Genomic DNA, 20,841 nt, shown 5'->3' on the forward strand with positions numbered 1-20,841 from the left:
ACACTTTTGAACAAGAAGGCTTCCGACTCTTCCTACCAGAAGATTCCTTCAGAGCTGCTCCACGTCTCTCTCAGAGATGCTCTAAATTATACACAACTCTTGTGCTTCTAATCTGCTTTTCAGCTTTTCAATTCTCATAATTCTCAGATCCTTAGAATGTTCAATAGCTACAACAATGTAATCGAACGAAGGAGCAAGTGATCTCAGCATGTTCTCAATAATCACTTGTTCTGAAAGTGTTTCTCCACTAGCTTTCATCTCATTAGTGATCAGAATCACTCTGGAGATGTACTCAAGTACCTTCTCATTGTTCTTCATGTTGAGATTCTCATACTGCTTACGTAGAGACTGAAGCTTCTTCCCTGGTGAGTCACCGCCATAGCACCATACCAGCGTGTCCCATGCAGCCTTCGTCGTTGTCAAATCAGAGATCTTCTTAAACATATTCACATCTACGCACTAATGGATGTAGAACAACATTTTCTGATCTTTTTTCATTTCTTGTTGCGTGTTTCTTTGCGCTTTCGTTGCATCCGCAACAACAAGTGTGCAACCTTCATTGACGAGATCAAATACATCTTGAGCGCCAAACAACACACACATCTGAATCATCCACTAATTCCAATTATTTCCATCAAGCACCGGAAGTTTTGTATTCAAAGCACCATTTGCACCGTTCATCTTCAAAACTACGCAAGAAATCACTCAGATCTCACTAAACACTCGTGTTTCCCTATCCCTCGAAATCAAGAAATGTGACTCCAATACAATTTCGATCTTTGATTAACTATGAATATAATGAATCCGAAATCAAAACAATCACACACCTCACATATACTCGTGTTTCCCTTCCCGTGGATCTGAATCGGAGCTCTAGATACCAATTGTTAGAGCACAGCGAAACAAGATTAAGATGGAAAAAGAGAGAGAAAATTGTAACTAACTTTTACTCTATTGAAAACGGTTAGAAGAATGATTTTACACTGTTCTCAATTACAAAGCAAAATTGCAATATATACTAAACCCATATTTGTCAAAACTAGTTAAAGCCCAACTTAAGGTCCAAACAAACTAAACAACTAACACACTCTGAATGTACAATTACACTTCAACAGATTTCACTGAAGGAGGTTGTGTCTAGATCGAAAGTTATTGTGGATTTTTGGTTCTTACTTAATATTAAATGTTCTCAATGCTATCAAAGGTCTAAAGGCAAATTGCTTAAAAAGAGTGATGTTAATTCCGGGTTGTTTCATGCTTATGTAAAGAGTAAGAGTAGGAGGAATAATATGTTAGCCCTTAATTTGGATGATGGTTGGGTAGATGGGATTATTGAGATCGTCAAGAGATAATGAATTTCTTCTCTAATCAATTTAAGGAACCTCTAGTAAATCGTTTGCGGTTAGAGGAAGTTAGTTTTTAATCCCTCTCTAGAGAGGATATTGCTACTCTTAGTTTTTCTTTCCTTTTTACTTGAGATTTATAGGTGATCTCCCTTTGGGAATCGGGGATCTCCACCTTGTTTAATCTGACCATGTTGGATAAGCTGAGATTAAGGCTTATTTCAGGCTCTTCTTGTTTCTAATGTCATATTCGTTATATATGATGCTCATATCTCTTCTTCACCTTTAAATGGTAGGATTAAGTGGTAGGACAATAGGTCTATGTTATTCTTTACCCTGATGAAAAGGGTTGTCTCTCCTAGATTTCAAAGCCAATGACACTTCTAATTAGCTTGTAGCCCATCATAGAAAGAGAGTGGAAAGTGGCATGCACGCCTCCTTTTGGAATGATCTACAGGTCAGGTCCACTCCCTTATATGGTAGGTTCCTTTGCCTTTCTAAGCACAAGGAAAAGAAAGTTTAAACCTAAAAGTCTCACTCCTACTCCTTGTAGTCTTCAACTAGCAAGAGGCAAGTTATGGAACGCTAGATTGAGTGTTATCCTTCATGAATGTAAGGCAAGAGGTACGTCAAGAACTAGTTCAACTTCCTTCCCTTTTCGTGAGATATTTTCTCTTAGAGATTTCTAAAATTCTAAAATCCTTTTTTCAAATCCCAACAAAGCTCATTTATAGGCTCGTTTAATATTAGAGTTAACCTAAGATCTTGGATCACGGGCCTCTTGATTACTCATTGATATGGCCCGCAAGAATAAGGAATATTATCTTTCTTGTCCAATAGTACACGTAATATGTTGGTACACACCACATGCAGGAGACAACATGTCTCACAATAGATTTGTTGTGCATGGTGACGCCTTAATGAGTGCCAAATTTATGTAAAATACATAGGCACTTATTAACTTATGTTACTCGCAATTAATATAAATACCCCCGATTTGTATATAAAAAGTGATAGAACACCTGTTTCGACTTTTCTAGTATGAATTAACTAAAAATAGGGGAAAAAGGATTGGAAAACCACAAATCATCACACAAAGACCAAGCTAAAGCAAAACCTTAAAAATCAAGGCTCGCTAGGCTAGGACATAGACGCGCTAAGCGAGCTTAGGAGGCCCAGTAGCACTTCCATGTTAAATTACTTAATGGTGAAGTAAGGGTTTGTAAGTTACGCATATAGGTGGTACACCTATTGAGTAAAGGCGACTAAGGCCACCTGTCAGAAAGCTAACATTGATTAATCCAAAAGAAAGCATACTCGCTAGGCATAAAGGTAGTGCACCTAACGAGGACCCTAAATCCATGCTTATAAATAGAAGTCTCTAGTTCAGTTCAAAATGAGTTTCGGTGGAGTGAGGTGATACAAAATTGGAGTAGATTCACCTTGGTCTACAATATAAGAATGAGAGAGAGAGAGATTGAAGGCGGAAGCGTTGTTCAAGTGACAGGGCAGATAAATTTCCAAGCTTAACTTTGCAGAATTACTAGTATAACTACGATGAGTAAACGTAGCTAAATTTTATTTGTTGGGGGCTACATGTAGTCATTATATTCATATATTTAATGACGTAGTTGTCGTGGACTAGTGCTAGTTTTTAAAGACATCACATAGTTTTATTATTTTAAGTATTATTACTAACTTATTAACATCTATAATTAGTTATATTATTACTAGCTTATGCAACGTAAGGTTTCTGCACAACAATTGTTATTTGATCATAAAATCAGAATAATTGCACACAAAAATCTTAGTAACAACGAGAAAAAGAAACAAATAGCCAATAGGCTATATTTAGAAGAGTCGTTTGTCTAAAAAACAAAGAACCATTGCTGAAGTCGACAACAACAATAACAAGCCACAATAGTCGCAGACGTCTATATCACTTAGCTAGAACATAAAGGAATGTCAGACCGAGTGAAATAGAAATGGACTTATTACAAATTATGTATGCTAACCCTTTTTACAGTTCTAGATCATGCAGACCCATACACACACCTCACAAAGTTCTATGAAATTGTTGGTATGCTATGAGCTTCAGAAAATAAGGAAGAAGTGGTATTCCTGATTATTTCCATGTTCTATGATTCACAACACAAATAAGTGGTATCTAGATCAATCTACATCGAAGATGACAAACTAGAACATGTTGGAGGAAAAGTTTTTAAACAATTTTTTCCTCACAACAAGTTCATCGTCTCAGTATTTTCCCAAGATGCAACGAAAACTCTCTATGAAGCGTGTGAAATATACAATTCCATGCTGAGACGATGTCAAAACCATGATTTTGACAAACTCACACAAATACATATTTTCATAAATGGACTCCAACGACAACACAAGTTGTTACTATATGCTATTGTTGGAGGTTCTCTCATTTCTAAAAGTGCAGAAGATACAACACCAATCATTAAGCGAATGAAGTTGAATAATCATCGTGGATAACACAATAAAAACCTTTCATAGAGGTAGAATGGTATCATAGAACTAGACACCGATGGTGTTATTCTTACTCAAAACAAGTTGTTAACCTAGGCGGTGGATGAACTAACCAAACAACTATTAAAGCTACCACAACAACTGAAAGAGATGCATGAAGTACCTCAACAATGGCATATTTCATTTTGTGAACACTGTAGAGAAGGCCATCAGACCGAATTTTTCCCCCTGCTGATGAAAAAGTAAATTATATAGGAAACCAAAGTCCTGTGCAATATCAAACAACTACTTCCCTCAGATCAACAATTTTAATCAATGATGGATATTTGAGGCTCATCCTTCCAACAACCTACCTTTTCAACATTACTCACAAGCACCTCCTCAATAAGACAAAACAAAAAAGTTAGTGGATACACTCTATCGGTTTATGTAGGTGTCTATGTCCAGTCACAAAACATTGAATACTCCCTTAAAAACCATGACACACAGGTGGACCAATTTTCCAAGCAGTTGTCCGATCTCCCTAGTCACACATTTAATGCAAAAATAAACTTGTGCAAAAATTTGTAAAGATGTTTACAAAACTTCAAAAGCAATAAGAAAGAAAAATAAATCTATGCAAAAATTTGTAAATTAAAGTAAAGTGTAGAAATTCAGTAATTACAAAGGTTTTATATGAGCTTAGAGTCATAAACCTAGGCTTAATTTTGCATTAAGGGGCCTTAAACATGAAGACAAACAGTTGAGAAGTGCATGAGTCACAAAAGAAAATGTTAGAATTTTAGAATTCTTGACTATGCCTGGGCCACTACAACCTGGTCGTAATTCTCCTAGGAAATTTGTATTGGAGGAGTGTTTGGGGCTATTATGGCCATAACAGCCATTGCAGTCTGATCGTAAAATCCTCGGGTTTTTACTATGGGGGACGCTCCTCCGTGCAGTCTTTTCGCAATCTCTTTCTGGTTTTGCTCCAATTTGTTATATCTTGACCTTGTACTTCTAAAATGTGAGGGCAAAGGTGAGTTTTCACGATGTCAAAACTTGTAACTCAAGTATGGGTATACCTACAAGTCAACGTGTTAAAGATGGAAACAAGAAGAAACATCAAAAATGGTGAATTTGGAAATAAGACATGTATAGGTTGACCTACTCTGGGTATAGGTCGACTCACAGGTCCAAAAGCTGACATTCTTGACAAAGTTGGAAAGCTCAGGTCGACTCATGCATCCTTCAGGTCGACGCATGAAACTTTGTGGGAGCCTCGGGTTAGCTCAGGTCGACCCTCAGGTCGACTCACTCTGGGTTGCTTGTTGGAGCAGCATGCGTTGACGCATAGCCCTGTTCAGGTCGACGCATGGCATTTTGGGGAAGCCTCGGGATGCCTCAGGTCAACCTTGAGGTCGACTCATGAATATCTTCAGGTCGATGCACACTTTCCATAGGTCGATGCATCAGTTCTTTTTTCTCCATTTTTCTACTCCCAGACTTAGCTCAGGTCGACCCTCTCAGATGCGTAGGTCGACCTATCGCTAAATAAACCTATTTTTTGCTGATTTCAAGTTTGCCTTGGTGTGTGATGACATATAAAACATTCTTTGATCATTTCATTGGAAACTAACAAGAAGTGAAAATAGACACAAAGCTCTCATCTTCTTCAACCTTTCACTCATCGATTGATAATCACACATAACAATCTTTATCAATCAAGGTGAGGAACATGCGTTGATAAGGTTCGACGGTAGATTCGGTTCTTGTTCGAGTTGAGAGTTTGTGGGTTTTTCTTGAATAAAACCTTAGGATTTTGTCCTCCAAGATCAAGTGTGATTTGGGGGTTTTTGATGATTGCTTCGTTTCACAAATATTTAGCCGTGCTTAAGGGTTTAAGGGATAGGTAATTCGCTCAACAAGCTAGCAACAACCGGAGGATAGAGAAGGAAAAATCAGGGTCGAAGTCTTGAGATTGAGTCATCCGAGGAGAGGGTTTGAGAATCGATTTGGATTTTCAACAAGGCATCTATAACCGGAGGTTCAACAAAGATCGTCGACAATCACTTGGTTCATCTCTAATCAAGGGGAGAGAAGATTTTAATTTCAATTTTACTGCATAATTGTAGTTGGTGATTGGTAACTTCTTCTCTTGTGAAAAATTTGCATTCAATACAATTTATCCTAATTCTATTTAGAGGTAGAGGAAGACATATCCTACGCGAGGACGACAAGGGGAACTGCCTAAACAAATCTCTTGTCCTTTTTTCGTTATTGCAATTTACTTTCATTTTGTGGGTGGCAATTTTTGTATTTGTGTAGTCTTGAAAGTTGGTGACAATTTGCTCACCAAGTGTTTGACAAAATACCAAACACAAACCATTGCCACTATTTCTAACAAACGGTTAATTGTGAGTAATTACGACTATTGTGTTATGTGACTAGTTGATAATTTCGTCAAGTGCTATATTCAATTTCATTGATTTTTCATTGGTTTATGTATATCTGGCTTCCAATAACTAAAGTCGTTCTAGACGATATTTTTCTTTCCGGGGCACTAAAGTTTTAAATTTCAAAGTGTTTTTGAAAACAAGGGATCTATTCACCCCCTCTCTAGATCCACCTTATCGTCTAACATAAAACATCTTAAATATATAGAAAGACATAAATGTGAAAGTAAATTGAACAAACATAGAAGGAAACCACTTGAAATAACAATTAAATCAGACACTTTAAAACGGTAACATTACTACATTTCAAATCCCCCATACGTAAATCATTATTGTCCTCAAGCATTTTAGCTCTCATTCAAAATCTATGGTTTATCTATCCTAAGTTTAAATCCTTCGTTACTTCTTTAATTAAAAGGTTCTTATAGAAATAATATAGTCTCCTTCAAAGATTAAAATTTTGCCATATACTTAAGTATAAACCTCCACACCTACTGCTTTTCCTTTTAAACACAAGTGGGGTCTTTAAGCCATTTCATATAATTCTACACAAGATTTTGATAAATGTGGTGCAGTTCTTGATTTGAGAACTTTTTCTTATATTCTTAACTTAGGAATCTCTTAACTTTTGAGAAGGACAATTTGATTAGGATTATCCGAGTTACTTCGATTAACCGTCCTTAATTCATTGCTCATATGTATATTTTTCTATTTTTCTAGACATTGGGGATCCACTCACTGTTTGGTTGAATAATTGGGTGAGGGTTACCTAACTTAATAGACACAATTGACTTTTATTGGCCTTATTCGTTCATTTTGTTTTTATTTTTATTCTCAACTCAACAACATATAAAACACTTATCAACGTTATGTAAGACCCATCATGTGGAATACTTAGAAAATTTGTATAATAGTAGAGGTTACAAGTCAAGTTAAGCTAAATTAGAATCTAATTAGGAGGCTCTGAGCGTTAAGATAAAAATGAATTACCAAATTATATTTTAAGTAAACATTGTCCCCATACTTAAACTAAACATTGTCCCCAATATTTTAAGTAAAAAGTACAAGAGAGAGTAAAGGGAAACTCACATAACCAAGAAGAAGGATGGAAGTGTCTCTATAATATAAGCAAATTATATTTGGCCTCGGTATCTTGTTCTTCCTCGTTAACAACTGACTTTGCTTGAGCTCTTCAGCTTCTCTCCTTTCACGCCACTCCTGATCGGTTAGTTGACACACATTTGGATTTTTGGTAGGAGGGGTCGATGTGTCACAAAAGGTTTCTTCCATGGGCTCATATGCAAGTGGTATATCTTGATATTTTGATAAATCTTTAGGGTGCAAAATCCCATGTGAGTATAGCCAATCATCGTGGTTGGTGACCACAGTTCTTCTTGGGCTAGGCAACTTAATTGACTCTTTAATTTTGACTAAAAGCTTGTATGAATCGTCGGAGTGGACAATCATCTTCAATGTTGCTAGCACATACAAATCAATCCTAGTGCTACCTTAAATTTTCGTTAGGTCACTCATGGTGAGCTCGAACCCCAAGAACTCAACAATAACAAAAACAACAACAATTAAGCTTTATCCCACTAGGTGGGGCCGACTACACAGATCAACATTCTCCATAATGTTCTATCAATGACCATACTTCTATCCAAATCATTAATCTCGAGATCTTTCTTAATAACTTCTCTTATAGTCTTTCTGGGTTTACCTCTTCCTCGAATTATTTGTCTTCTCTCCATCAAGTCTAATCTCCTTACTACATAATCTACATGTCTTCTCTCTACATACCCAAACCACCTAAGTTTATTTTCCACCATCTTCTCTACTTTATGCGCTACCACGAAACTCTCTCTAATATTCATTTTTAATTTTATCTTGTCGAGTCTTACCACACATCCACCGCAACATCCTGATCTTTGTTACACATACTTTATTCTCGTGTTGACTTTAACCACCCAATATTTTGTCCCATACTAACCCAAAAAATTCAACGATGGCAAAAATTAATCCCCCAACCACATGTTTCCAATATCAGCCCTAAACACCTTATCTAGGTGTATGTAGGGATGGCAGACAGACTCAAACTCGTAGGATCCACCCGCAACCGAACTCGAGTCAACGGGTGAAAACTCGAGTTGACTGGGTTTGGGTTTGAGTTCGAGTGTCACCTGATATTTCAGATGTGGGTTTGGATAGTGTGAAATCCACACCCGAAAACCGAAATCACACCGCTTAGACATGAAATTACATAAGTGTCCTTAAACTTGATGGAAAGTTGTAGACTTCAATTTAAATTTAAATGTAATGTTAATAAGTTAAAGACCTTAATTTTAATTGTAATGTTACCAAACTTGATGGAAAGTTGTAGACTTTAATTTTAATTTCAATGTTGATAGAAAATTGTAATGTTGATGTTGGAAAGTTGTAGTAAAATTGAAGAAAAATCGTAATGCTGCTATTGAAAAGTTATAGGAAAATTGATGGAAAATTTCAATGTTACTGTTGTATTTTATGTATTTTGCTGCGGGTTTGGATTCGAGTGTGAGCGTGGGTGCTATGATTCGAGTGTGGGCGTGGGTGCTATTTTGCCACCTGAATAGCCTTTAAATTTGGGTTCGGATTCGGATAGTAATTTCGAGTGCGAATTTGAGTAGTGTGAAACCCGCACCCGACCCTACCCGTTGCCATCCTTAAGTGTATGGACAGAAAACTTGCAGAATTGACAACTTCCCCTTTAAATGTGCAAATCAATTACACCAAATTTCTTTTACATACTGTCACTTTGTTGAATTCAAGCATAAAACCTTTGATTAGGCTATAAAATACTCTAACCATTTAATTCAAACACATACTCTAACCTTTTAATTCAAACACATAGTTAACTCCTAATTAAATTTCATCATTCATCAACTTTTTTGGGTCCCCTAGTACTCTTTAATTAGCATCATCAACTATAACCATATAATCCACAGCTAAGTTTTATGTCCATGTAAATCAACCACTTTATATACACAGTCAACTTAAGAAACCAATTAATAAACAATAACTATAACTGAAAATTGTTAGACTTTGTTACACACATGAATTTTCTTTTCTTTGGAAAATGATACAAGAAACGATGCCATATTTGACTTCATGTACACCACACAGGTCCACTAGTAATGGCATGTGGATATCATTGCTTCAAACTTGGTCCATGACCCTTCCTTTTGTATCTTTTTCTTCATCAAGTAAATAAATATTTATTTACAACACAACCGTTGGATTTTAAAATCATATGTTTCATCAATTTCCTTTTTTCAAAGATAATAACATAAAGACAGCATTATCTTCGTTGGACACCTTTACTTTACAGGTTGGCTTCTATTTTATATATTCTTGTTTTAGAACGTTTTTTAAAAGAGCATTTAGATGCGAATTTGCTTGTAACTAGTGGTGGATTCAAAAGCTTCCTTTTGTAGAACTATGAAATGGTCATAAGAATCCGTCAAAAAAAGGAATGGAATAGCTGGTTATTAGATTTTTCGCATAAATATTTTCAATGCCAACATTAGTTTTAGAAAAATATAAATGCCTAGTTGGACACAGAAAAGTATAAAACATGATTTTTTTAGAAATTTATAATGGAACTTTAATAAAATTTTAAAGTCACGTAATGGATCTAAAAAGATCTTATAAATTTTATATAATTTTTGTCATATAAAATTTTAAAGTCACGTAATGGATCAAAAAATCTTATTTTAAAATCTAATGATTCAAATTCATTCTCATGTTCTCATATGATGTGTCATATATATATATATATATATATATATATATATATATATATATATATATATATATATATATATATGAGAAATGAAAGGAATAAATATTAACCATTGGATTCATCAAGAGAGAGAAATTAATAGTCACATTAATGTATTAACATTCTCTCTCTTGATGAATCTAATGGTTGATATTTGTTTCTCTCATCTCTCATTATAAAATGCTCTCACTTGATATGCTTCTATATATATATATATATATATATATATATATATATATATATATATATATATATATATATATATATATATATATATATATATATATATATATATATATATATATATATATATATATATATATATATAGGCAAGATTCGTTGATACCTGATGTAAGTATAAATGACTTACACCAAATCTTAACCGTTAATAAGAATAAATTAAACGGTCATATAAGTAGCCTATTTTTTAGGAAAAAGAAATGGTAATCTATTTTCTTATTTTTTTAATTTTCATATATATATATATATATATATATATATATATATATATATGAAAATGAATTATTAGATTTTAAAATAAATGGTGGAGATTAAGTGTCATTTTTTTCTCTCTCCACCATCATTTGTTTTAATAATGGAGGAGAGAGAAAAAAATGACAAGTAAAGTCTATCTCCCACTTGGGTGTCTTTTGGCCTACATCCCTAATGAGAGCTCTTTATAAGCTTGTTAGGAATGTGTTGATTGTTGGGAAGAATAGGATCATGGATGACCTTATTTCCTGGAATCGGTTGCCTTTTTTTACATGGTAAATTGTTAGTTGATGAGGTGGTGGCAGTTAATGAGTTGATGGATCTTGCTAAGAAAGCCAAAAAATCTTATCTTATTGCTAAAGTCGAATTTGAAAAAATGTAAGATTCAGTTAGTTAGAGCTTCTTGGATTATATGTTTTTTCAGATTTGTGTTTAATGTTAAGCGAAGATCCTTGATGTATGCTTGTGTGTTCTCTAGTGATCTTGCGGTATTGGTCAATCATTGTCAAACTCAAGAAATTAACATCCAAAAGGGGTTGAAGCAAGGAGGCCCCCTAACCCATTTTCTGTTCATGCTAGTGATGTAAATCCTTAATAGATTATTTTCTAGGGAATATAATTTTTATCTTTATATAGGTTAAATGTGGGTTTTTCTAATTTAGTTGTTTCCCATTCTCTAGTTTGTGGAAGCATCATTACTTGTGTATGGGGGATATGGTTGTGTTTTTGAACTCAGTCCGTAATGTTATCAACATCTTCTTATTGTATTTCTTTAAGATGCATACCAAAGTTTGGAAGAGCATAGTTAAGATTCATAGAAGGTCTCGTTTATGAGTGTCATACCCCAATTTTTGACCCTAAGAATCCTCAATCATTTTTGCATCCATACAACACATCAAGATCACAATCTTGAAATGGACCCTTGACTTTGTGCTCATCTTGCCTTTGAGGGATTACCAAGCACCCATGTTTGTTTATCTTGTGAATATTTCTTTTTTATGTTATACTAATCAAAATACAAAAGATATCTTGTTTCTTTCAAATCTTTGTACATTGTAGGTGTGGAGCCAAGTGCATTCATCTCCTCTCCTAAAATTAGGGTTTTCAGGATCGACTCTCAATCAACTGGTCACCCATGGAAGCTTAATGGATTAAAATTCAAAGGAACATTCCCAACATCAAAGTGTGATGTCTTGAGCATATTTCAATTTCCTTTTATAAGTTTATCTCAAGATCATGTGGCTAAATTCATCAAGAAACTCCATAGGTTCATGTGTTTATTTCCATGCCTTCTTTAACAAGTTTCATCAAATTGTGAGTCTCATCATCAAGAGAGATTCAAGATAACATCATTTCAAGGTCCTATGTACCTCCTAATGCCTTATAATGCAAGCAAAATTCAAGAGATTCAAAGTTGGTTCAATAAGTTTAACCTAATTTGGCAAGTCCTTGATTCCAAGATCAAAAGGGCATAACTGTCTCAATTTTCAATATTTTTGAGTGCTTATTTTTGCAAATGATTCTCTTCGACATCACAATAACTTCTCTTCACAAGTCAAGATATAATTTTGTGAAGAAGGTCATCAAATATGTGAAGACAGTATAGGTCCTCCTTTGAAAGTCCATAGAATTTTGTGTTGACTTAAAAGGATCATAAATTACACAATGTTTATCATTTTGAACCCACTCTTTTTGCATATTAATCTTGAGTGAGTCTACTTAATTTCACCTTTGAAGTTCAAGAGCTAGTTTTGATTAGAAAGTCATGAAAGATTGCAAAAGATTATAGGTTACCTATGGAGTTTTCAAGATTTTTTCACCAACTTCCCAAGATCATAAATTGATCATTTCTTAACATTTTCGAGTGCTTATTTTTGCTATGAACTCTTATTGATATCTACCTCATTTCATGTTCAAGGACCAAGAGCTAAATCATTGAGGAAGTCATTGGAATTATGCAAGACATTATAGGTCATTCTGAAGTTACATACTTATAAATTTTCTAAGTTTAAAAATCAAGTTATTTTTCCAAATTTCAAAGAAGCATAACTTTTTGCTCAATTTAAAAAATCAATACTTTCTTTGCACATTGTAAAGCTTGAGGTAAGATCTTTCAATTGCAAAAAGAATCATGCCATAAAGCTCCTTACATTATGAATTATGCATTGATGAACAATGGATTTTTAAGCTGAAAAATCCATCATGATCAGGTTGCAATTTCACTTAGAACTTGTTTAAATGGGAAAATTAAGACTCAATGTTAATCTAAACATTTTTAGTAAGCTCCCAGAAGGTGATTACTGCCTTGAAACACATCATTTGGATGAGTTTTGATGGATTGCAAGTCACACTTCATCCGTGTGAAGGGTGCACACGATTTGGATTAAAAGCTTATCATTCACCACACCTCAACATTCTATTTCATTCCATCTATAAATAGGGACCTCCTCTCATTCATTTGGCAAGCTTTGATAGGCAAAGAAGCTCTGCAGAACTCACCCTTCAATCTCTAAAATTAAAAAACCAATTTCATATTTCCAAAACTTTCAACTCCCAATTTTTGATTCACAAACCTTTATTGATCTTCACTGAAGCTAAAGCAGTTGAAACTAGAGCAAATCATGCCCTAATCTACTCAAATCAAGTCAAATTTCAGAGCTCTTTCACCTTACTTCAAACAGGTAGTTTGAGACATCCATTTGCTTCATTCTTGACACCATAATGTAGCTTTTAACTTGGTGATACTTTCTGGATGTTTAATTTTGATGAACAGATGCATTAACAATTTGTATTTTCAAAAATCATTCTCAAACTTCTTTTGATTTTTTCCAAAATGACTGAGCTGTGGTTTGAATAAATGCTTCGCGAGGATATAGTTGAGATCATCTTGATGAGACGATTTCAATGATATTACCATGAACGTCTAATTTTATAGTTGGATTAATTCACGATTTCTGCAGAAATATTTTGGAATTTTTGGGCTTAAGGTTGAAGATGACCTACGTGTCATCTTCAACCAATGAAAATGTGCCAAATGAAATGTTTTCATTGGTTTGATTTCTTTTAGCTTTATGCATGTGAATTGACTGAGGTTTACCATGAGCGCGTGCCTTAGAGCCATTGGAAAAATTAGGAAATGATCCTATGATGGTCTTTAACCTATGGTGATCTTTGGTTTGAATTTATTTGATGTTTAAATGTTTGAATTGAATTTTGGTTCTCGTTTTCATTTTTAAAATCATTTTAAATTTCCTTTTAATTTGATGCTTGATGATCCATTTGATGATAGTTGGTGACCCGCCTTTTCCTTTCTCTCCATCTTTTTATTTATTTATTTATTTGTGGATGTAAGTCTTGATGAATCCATTGTATGGAGGTTATGGTTCTACCATTCCTTTACTGAATCATTAAAGATGAAGCCCCATAATGATTTAGAGAAATTCATTTAGACTTGTGGTTTTTTGATTGATTAATTCCACCTCTTCATCTCAATCTCATTCTTCTTTGACTTTTGATCTTGACTTTGTATGGATCATTTTGTTTGTTGTTTTGCATATGTTTCAAGTTTTAGGAGAATGATTTTCTATATAATTTCTTTAACTTTTTCTTAAACACATAAATGTCTATTGCCCGGCCTCATATAGGTTCAACTTCTATATAAGTTCACTTACGATGGCTTAACATAGCGTTAAATTTGTCTTGTATCAGAAAATGATCATTAGTTGCACAAACTTATGTTTGGAAGTCCAAGTATGGTTGATTATTTGACTAATAGCCTAATACATATGAAAGTTGTTGTTAGGAGGTTTTGATTTTAGAAATTCTCTAATGAGTCTTCATAAATTTTGACCTAAGTTCATTATTCAACCATCATTGATCATTTTTTATAACAAGTAACCATTAACCACTAATTTCTAACTTTATCTTTGTGTTTCTTTTATTATTTTATGCTTTATTTTATCTTATGCTTTATTTTCATATTTAGCATTCATTCTCATCTTTTGTTTATGTTATTTTCCTTTTGTCCATTTGGACATTTACTTATGCTTGTACTTTCCTTTGTCCATATGGACTTTTATTTTGGTCTTAAGACATTAATAACCAACTTGAACATTAAAAGACATAATTCTCTATATGGACTATGGTGACTATCATATGCTCCGGGATATTGGACCTCTAGAATTAGAGTTGGGACTTTGACCTTGGAATTTTCATATGGGACTTATTATATTGATACCTCTAGACCCTGTTTTACCTCATTTTTATTTCTGTCAGAAGTCCTTGGAATTTACTCCAAGGCATCTGGGAATTTTATATGTATGCATGGTTATTTTGTTCAAGTACTTTGCTTGCTTTGTTGTTGATTTAAATCTAAAGGAAGGGAACGCTTATGTTGACAAGTGTCAAGTGTTGGCTTCTTGATTGGTTAGATTGTTCTTTTCCTAAGCTTTTACTTTATGCTTTACGATATCCCTTCATCTCCTCCCATCTTCTTAAATTTTTAAGAATTTCTCCCTCCTTTTCAAAATCTTCTTATGTGTGCAAACTTTTTAACCCTTTTGGTAATAAAATTTCTTTCAAACCTTCTGCCACTTGATGTTTCTTTTAAAATCTTTTCTAAAGGATTAGGCATGAGTAATTATCATAGTTGAGATGTAATTCCCCATCCCCTTGATGTTGATCAATATAGTTGATTCTTCTTCACTTGAAAGAGCTAGTGACATACTTGTTGATTTCTATCCAAGTTGGAGACCTTCTTTAACTTGTGATGCAAATAATTCACTTGTTCTCATGTTCAAGTATGGTTAGCTAATTTTTCTTTCCTAAGATGACAAAGTGTCTCTTCATTTTAAACTAAACCTTTTGTTTTCTTTTTAGCAGAACTACAATTGCTCTGACTTCTCCATTATATTGAGGAGGTATGTAGGCACAAGATGCGATGTTTTTCCGAGCATATTTAAAAAAATAAATAAATCTTTCTTTTGCACATAAACTCTTTTACACAGATTTTCAAAAAGGTTCCTATGGAGTACCACATATGTGAGGGGTGCTAACACATTCCCCTTGCATAATCAACCTCCGTACCTAAGATCTCTGATTTGTTTTATTAGTTTTGATTTTAAAAAATTCTTTGGGTTTTATTTCGCTCTTTTCTCATTTCCTTTGGAAACAATAAAGCGCGGTGACAACTTTCACTAAAATAATGAGTCAAGTCATTTAATGGCTTTGGTCTCAATTTTTCACCGCTACAATGAGGGTAAAATGGGGGTTCGAAGATAGCTTGGGTTAGGTTGTTTAAGGTGTGTAAGCATAAGCTGCAAGGTGGTATTGGGGTTTAGGATCTTATGTTGGTTTATCTAGCCTTTTTGTCCAAGTGGAGCTGGTAGCTTATCTCGGGTTCCTCTAGCCTCTAGAATGATATTATGTCATATCAATACAAAACCCAACTCTTTTCCTCCCTTTTGAGTTGTAGAGCTGCTGGCTTTTACTTAGCTTCCTCATGGTGGAAAAGTTTCTTTGTCTTGGGGTCTAATCTGACAAATTTGTCTAATTGGTTCTTGGATAACCTAAGTATGAAAATGGGTTCTAGGACTGTTACGCCCTTCTAGAAGGATACTTATATTGGTAATAATCCTTTGTGTCAAATTCCCAAGGCTTATTATTAGCTATTCTAATCAGCAAGAGTAGTTTGTTGGGCAAGTTGGTTGCTTTCCCTTGCCAACTTTTTCTTCACTAGATCCCCACTAGTTATAGCCTATTTAAGAGTATGGTAATAATGGATCCCGATGATGTTTTTTGTCTGATGTGTATAGGGTATTGAGAGTCGGTTACTTATTTGTTTATGATTTATGAGTATTGCGTGTCTGTTTTCTATAAGGTTTTTAGGTGGTTGAGGATGTGCTTTATTCTTCTTAGGGATCTCACCTATGTATTATTTTTAGTTACTTTGTTGGGAGATAGGCTTAGAGTTAGCGGCAAGTTGTCTATGATCTGACATGTTATGGTATGACATATAAGGAATTCTTGGAGACATATCAGTTTTTCAAGTGCATTTGTATATCAATGCGAAGAATGTAGAGGATAATAGTATTTTCCTAACTTGAAAATTGTATCTTAGCAGGCATGCAAGTAACACTTATGTTTTTTTTTCTAACTAGCTCGAAAATCCTATCATTTGTTAGTACCAATAGACGGTGAAATGACTCTGACTTGGCGGTGGAGAATTGTTGGGGTTATGTTTATGGATGATTTTTTTTGTTGATGGTGGCTCTTTTGGATATACCATCAAGATATCCAAAGATTAACGTCAAAATGAACTTTCATATAACATTAATTTTGATGTAATTCAATGACATAGTCAATAATTATAGATTAATCTCAAACTTTATAAATATGATCTATATGATAGAATGTTTCAATCCGTCGGTTGATTTTAAAAATGTTTAACATGTATATTAACTTTATAAATATGATATATATATATATATATATATATATATATATATATATATATATATATATATATATATATATATATATATATATATATATATATATATATATATATATATATATATATATATATATAATTTTCTTTTAAAAAAGTCATGTAATTTAACATACTAAATATTAAGTTTAATTACACTTTTGGTCTCCTATTTTACATGATTCACAAAGTTAGTCCTCTTATTTTAAATTTAAACAATTTTGATTTTCCTTTTATACTTTTGAACTTAAAATTAACGATGTTTTTTATTTTTTAAATGACAAATCATCGTATCTAAACATATTATTGAACTTTGTAGATATAAATGTAAGCTAAAAAATAAAAAATCTCATCGATTTTCTATGAAAAACATAAGAGGAGAGACTAAAACTGTTTGAATTTAAAATAGAAGAATCAAAACTGTTTGAATTTAAAATAGAGAAATTGATTTCGTGAATCAAGAAAAATCAGAACTCTAAAATGATAATTTAAATATTAAAATAGCAATATCTTATCGGTCAATTGGCTGTTAATCTATTTCTAGATATGTTAAACTACTTATTTAAAAATATTAATAAGATGATTATAAAATAAAAAATTTAATTTAAAATATACATATAATACCAAATATATGCTTTAAATGTTTTTAATTAAGTTAGGTATAGGCATGCAAAAACTGCTAAAGTCAAAAGTTTCCCGTTAAATTTCATTTGGTTTAGATTATGATAATCTTTCTCAAGACTATCTGCACCCTTTGACTATAGGAAGATCTTAACTGCTTTGTGGACTGACAAAGAATATGTGCATAAAAGATAAACTTGTTATATCAAACACCTATTTTGATGTATTAGCTAGCTATTTATTCAATGAATGCATGATTAACCCACTATAAAGTGTGAAATATGCACCACATACGTAGGATATCTCTAAGTGTCACCTTAGTCAGGGCAGATAGGGCCTTATGTTGGAGATTAGTTTCCACCGAATATTACAAAGAGTCAGAACAAAAATTTTACATCTTGTTTTTATTAATTCTGTATTTTTGTTTTTATTAATTTTGTTTAAAAATTTTGTCATTGATTTTGTCCAAAAATTTCACACCTTATTTTTATTAATTTTGCCCTTAATTTTGTCTAAAAATTATTAATTTTGCTTCTGGTATTGTCTAAAATTAATTATTAAATGATAAGTATACAACGAAAGGAAGGGTTGAGCCCGGACGCGTATCCGGACACACTATGGTGTAGATCCTCCCATGTCTTATATTGAATTGCACTTAGCAAATGTTATAATTAGTTTGATGATTTATTATACCAAATATATATTCAATATATAGATTAAAATTATAATCACACATTAATAAATAAAAATATGGATATAAATTATAAATTATGATCTACGAATTGTTGATCCATCAAAGATTATAGAATGCTCTCACTTGATATGCTATATATATATATATATATATATATATATATATATATATATATATATATATATATATATATATATATATATATATATATATATATATATATATATATATATATTATGATAACCTATTAAGATTTTCAAGTACTAAAATGAGTTACTTAACACCCACTCATTTTGAGCTCATATCAATTAATTAAACATATAATTTATTATCCGTTTAAAAATTTAATTGATCTTATTATTTAATTTGATCACAAATCAATTAAAGTCTCTAATTGATAAATAAATTGTTAAGCTTCAAGCTTTCTCTATAATGAGAAGTATAAAGAAGAAGAAGAAGAGGGAGAGAAGATAGAATGTTTATTACTCATCATCATAAACTCTACAAGCTGAGTTTGCATTCTATATATACAACACTATGCTATAATTGAATGTAACAACCTAACTAACTGAAAAACTGAAAAACAGTTAGGTTGATTGTATGCATGGAGTAGCATGGTAACTATCATGTGGCTCCTCTATCTTAACAGCCCCCCTCAAGCTGGAGTGAATATCAATCATTCCAAGCTTGGACTGAAGATTGATGAAAGGACCCGGATGCAAAGACTTAGTGAGAATGTCAGCAACTTGTTCTTTTGAAGATATTGGCATGAGGTGAACTGTTTATGCGAGGACTTTGTCACGCACAACATGTCAATCAATCTCAATATGCTTAGTTCTTTCATGAAACACTGGATTAGCAGCTATATGCATGGCTGATTTGTTGTCACAATAAAGGGTGAAAGGAAGTTGATATGGAATATTGAAGTCAGCAAGGAGAGAAACGAGCCAAATGCCTTCGCAAGTGGCTTGTGCTAAGGCACGATACTCAGCCTCTGAGGATGATCGAGACACCACCAATTGTTTCTTACTTTTCCAACTAATGAGAGATTTTCCCAGGAAGAAGCATAATCCTGTAGTCGATCTTCTTGAATCCGGGCAAGCTCCCCAGTCAGAGTCAGAAAAACCTGTGAGACAAAGAGTGCTAGAGGCACTGAAGAATAAACCTTGGCCAGGGTTATTTTTGAGGAAACGTAGAATGTGTAAGCCTGCCAGCATGTGTTGATCAGTGGGAGCATTCAGGAATTGGCTGAGTTTGCTTACCGCATAAGCAATATCGGGCCTAGAATGAGTGAGGTATAGGAGTCGACCTATGAGTCTTCTGTATGCAGTAGGGTCTGATATAGGTACTCCCAATGTTGAGTGAAGTTGCAAGTGAGGCTGCATAGGGGTATTGCAAGGTTTGGCACCAAGTAATCCCGCATCATTAATCAAATCTAGGGTGTATTTCCTCTGACATAGAGAGATGCCTTGGACAGTTCTGGCAACCTCAAAGCCTAAAAAATATTTAAGGACTCCTAGATCTTTGATGCTAAACTTCTTATGGAGCAAGCATTTGAGTTGTGTGATCTCTGCAGGATCAGTGCCACAAAGAACTAAATCATCTACATACACTAAGACCACAGTGAAACCAGATAGTGAAGTCTTGGTGAAGAGTGAATAATCAGCTTTGGACTGGATAAATTTGCTTGCAAGGAGAGTATCAGTGAGTTTAGTATTCCATTAGCGACTGGCTTGCTTTAAACCATATAAGGATCTTTGAAGCTTGCACACCAAATCAGGAGTAGGGATGGAAAGACCTGGGGGAGGCTTCATATAAACCTCTTCATTGAGATCACCATGGAGGAATGCTGTGTTGACATCTAGTTGAAACAAGGGCCAGTTGTTAATAGCAGCAATAGCCATGAGCATTCTAATGGTGGTCATTTTTACCATAGGACTGAAAGTATCCATGTAATCCAAGCCTTCAGTTTGTGTGAAGCCCTTTGCCACCAAACGGGCTTTGTACCTCTCAACTGTGCCATTAGCATGCAGTTTGAGTTTGAAAACCCACTTACAACCAATAGATTTCTTGTGAGGTGATAAAGGCACAAGAGTCCAAGTATTGGTAGAGGATAATGCATGCAGTTCAGTTTCAATAGCCTCTTTCCAATTAGGATCAGTAATGGCAGATTCATAAGAATTAGGTTCAGTGATGGCAGATAAAAGAACAACATAATTCTTATGTGTCAATGATAGATCATCATAGGATAAGACTGAAGAAAGAGGATACTTACATTGCTTAGGAGAATTGGCAGCAGTACCTTCAGAGGTGGGGATTGTACTTAGGAGATGACAATGATAATCTTGGAGATAAGAAGGAGGTTTTGGTTGTCTTTTGGATTGCTTGGGTAGTAAGGAATCTGAAGTGGGATGATCATGGGCTGTAGAGTTGGGTAGAGATAGAGAATCAGT

This window comes from Vicia villosa, unplaced genomic scaffold (genome assembly GCF_029867415.1).
Source record: "Vicia villosa cultivar HV-30 ecotype Madison, WI unplaced genomic scaffold, Vvil1.0 ctg.003395F_1_1, whole genome shotgun sequence".
NCBI classification, from domain to species: Eukaryota; Viridiplantae; Streptophyta; class Magnoliopsida; order Fabales; family Fabaceae; genus Vicia; species Vicia villosa.